We start from the raw sequence: 3,792 nt of genomic DNA on the forward strand, positions 1-3,792 counted from the left end.
GGAACTTCATACCCTGTTAACAGGAAATGATAGAAAATGGGGTCCAGCTAATTGCTTTCCATGTGTTCTTTGGAAAAGTAACATTTCATTGGAAAAACAGTAATAACCATGAATGGGAAAAGGGACTGAAGAATCTCAGGCAAATCAAGGATGACACCATCACACACTTCAGATGCCCCAGAGCACTTAGCAGTTGAGAATGGAAACCACCTCACTGAGGTTCTGTGTTAGTTCCCTGGAGCTTCTGTAAGAAAGTACCAAAAACTCCCTGGAGAAGGAAATGGCAACCCACTCCAGTATTCTTGCCTGGAAAAGTCCATGGACAGAGGAGCCTGGTGGGCTGCAGTCCATGGGGTTACATGACTGAGCATGCATGCATGAGGGTGGAGGGAGATGGGTTGGTAGCAATAAACTGGTAGAACTTAAAAAAAAAAAGAAAGAAAGTAACAAAAACCAGGTGACTTAAAACAACAGAAATGTATTATCTGACATTTCTGGAGGCTAGAATTCTGAAATCAAGGGGTTAGCAGTGTCATGCTCACTCCAGCAGATATAGGGGAGAATCCTTCCTTGCACCTTCTAGCTTCTTTTATCTGCCAAAATCTCTGGTGTTCCTTGGCTTGTAAGTGTATTTTAATCCAGTTCCACAGCTATCTTCTCCCTGTGTGTCTTCTTACTGTCTTTCCTCTATGTGTGCCTATTTCTGTGCCCAAATCTCCCTTTAAAAAAAAAAAAGATACCACTCAGGTTAGGGCCCACCCCAATGACCTAATTTTAATTTGATCCCCTCTGTAAAGATACTACTCTCAAATAAAGGCACATTCTCAGGTACTGGGGGTTAAGATTTTGACATCTTTTTTGAGGGGTCACTATTCAACCAGTAAGAACATGCCCCTTGATCCCCCCAAATTCACATCTTTCCCATATATAAAATACATTAACCCCATCCCAATATCCCCAAAAGTCTTTTAATTATCCCAGCATCAACTCTTAGGTCTAAAATCTCATCTAAACATCAACCCAGAGTCTCAGATCTCATCATCTAAATCATCTGAATCTTATGGGTAAGGCTTGAGTATGAGTCATTCTGGGACAAAATTCCTCTCCATGCATATCTATGAAAGCAGATGCGTTACCTGTTTCTAAAATATTCCAAACACAATGGTGCCACAGGCATAGGACAGATACTCCCATTCCAAAAGGGAGAAATTAGAATTTAGAAAGGCATGGCAGGTCTCAAGTAAGTCTGAAACCGAGCAGGGCAAATTCCATTAGGTTTTAAGTGAAAGTGAAAGTCACTCAGTCGTGTCTGACTCTTTGCAACCCCATGGACCATACAGTCCATGGAATTCTCCAGGCCAGAATACTGGAGTGGGTAGCCTTTCCTTCTCCAGGGGATCTTCCCAACCTAGGGATTGAACCCAGGTCTCCTGCATTGCAGGCAGATTCTTTACCAGTTGAGCCACAGCTTGACAATAATCCTCAATGGTTCAATGCTCTGTCCTCCAAGCCCACCAAGATGGTAGCCCCATCCACTCAGCCCTGGGCCAGGAGTGGCACCACTTACTATCACTCCTAGTGGCCCATTAGCAAAAATTTTGTTTCCTGTACTGGCGATCTTATGCTCTGCTGTTCCACATGCCTTAGTTCCAAAGGAAGAAATACTTCTACCAAGAGACACAACACTGATTCTATTAAACTGGAAGATAAGTCTGCCACCTGGACATCTTGGTCTTTTCACGTCTCTGAATCAACAGGCAAAGAAGGGAGTTACCGTGCTGGCTGGGGTGGTTGACCCTGACTACCAAGGGAAAACTGTGGTCTGCTATATCACAATGGAAATAAAGAAGAGTATGTCTTAGTGCTTGTTTTAGCAGTGAAGTGAAGTGAAAGTCACTCAACCATGTCTGCCCTTCAGATTTGCCAGTCCCCACAACTGGGTGAACTGGTTCCTTAAAATAAATCTCTCCCCTACTTTGTCTTTATGTACACACATGCATGCACAAGTGTGTGTATACTCTCTATAAGTATATATCTATATCCTATTGGTTCCATTTCTCTGGAGAACCGTAATACAGAGTTTGATACTAAGAGTGACTCTAGAGTAGTGGTCCCCAACCCTTTTGGCACCAGCGACTGGTTTCGTGGAAGACAATTTTTCCGTGAATGGGGGTGGGGGGATAGTTTCGTGATGATTTCAAGCGCACTAGGATTTGCGCTCTTATGAGAATCTAATCTGACAGGAGGTGGTGCTCAAGTGGTAATGCCAGCAATGAGGAGCAGCTATAAATACAGATAAAGCTTCGCTTGTTCGCTGCCTCTCACCTCTTGCTCTGTGGCCCAGTTCCTAACAGCAGGCCATGGACCAGTACCGATCCATGGCCCGGGGGTTGGGGACCCTACTCTTGAGGAAAGGAATCTCAAGTATGAGTTTTCTGAATTGGTTATGGGATTTCTGGAATTGATTCTTTATTCTGATTAAATTCAAAAGCACTAATGACTCTATTTCCAGTAGTAAGGAGAGAGGTGTGACAGGACAAAAGAGATATGCAAACTATCCAGAGGGATCCGGTGGAGAGGAAGGTGGGAAGAGGGATTGGGATGGGGAATACATGTAAATCCATGGCTGATTCATGTCAGTGTATGGCAAAAACCACTACAATACTGTAAAGTAATTAGCCTCCAACTAATAAAAATAAATGAAAAAAAAATAAAATTAATTAAAAAATTTAAAAAAGAGAGATATGCAAACTATCAACATTGGATACTCCTAATTGAATGCTTATAAGAGGTGAGGTTCTGGATGAACTTGTATTTGACACTTGGAAATTTTGTCAAACTTACAAGTATAGTAAGATTGTCTGGTTGCTCCTAATTGCACTGGACAAAGCGGGGAAAGAAAAGGATGAGCTCAGGGGTCTGATTTTCCAGATCAAGCATAACATGAATGACCTAAAAATTTCTCAGTCTGTCCTGAAAATAACTGTTAGCTTCTGGAGCTGCAGAGCTGAGTTTACTGAAAACCAAACCCAGAGTCTCAACCTGTGAATGGCTAAATTACAAAATAAATTGAATCCCCAACCTCACAGGGTGTCTGCTGTTAAAGGAAGGCATTGATGAGGAAGGAACAGGATCCTGAAAAGTGGAATGGGAACATATGAGGACAATGAACCTCTAAATTTGAATGAGTCTTTGCCAGTGGAAGCAGCCCTTCCACCTTCAACTGAGAAGTTAAACCCCCGTCTGCCTGAGGAGCCTGCAATGGCCTCCCCTGAGGGACTTGCCTTGTAAGGCACTGCAGATTCCCCTCAGGACCTACACCACCACCTGTCTTTGCTTCTAGACCTATAACTAAACTTAAGTTCACCAAGCCCCAACTCAAGGAGATCAAACCAGTCAATCCTAAAAAAAGAAAAAAAATCAATCCTGAATATTCACTGGAAGGACTGATGCTGAAGCTCAAGCTCCAGTACTTTGGCCACCTGATGCAAAGAGCTGACTCATTGGAAAAGACTCTGATGCTGGGAAAGATTGAGGGCAGGAGGAGAAGGAGGCGACAGAGGATGAGATGGTTGGATGGCATCACCAACTCAGTGGACATGAGTTTGAGCAAACTCCAGGAGACAGTGAAGGACAGGGAAGCCTGGCATGCTGCAGTTCATGGGGTTGCAAAGAGCTGGATATGACTTAGTGACTAAACAACAACAAAGGCCCAAAGGGTAAGGTACAAAGTGTGACCCATGAGGAGATGTGAGATCCTCCAAAATGACTGCATGATTTGTCCAATTTATA

Source organism: Odocoileus virginianus, unplaced genomic scaffold, assembly GCF_023699985.2.
Source record: "Odocoileus virginianus isolate 20LAN1187 ecotype Illinois unplaced genomic scaffold, Ovbor_1.2 Unplaced_Scaffold_38, whole genome shotgun sequence".
Taxonomy (NCBI): Eukaryota; Metazoa; Chordata; class Mammalia; order Artiodactyla; family Cervidae; genus Odocoileus; species Odocoileus virginianus.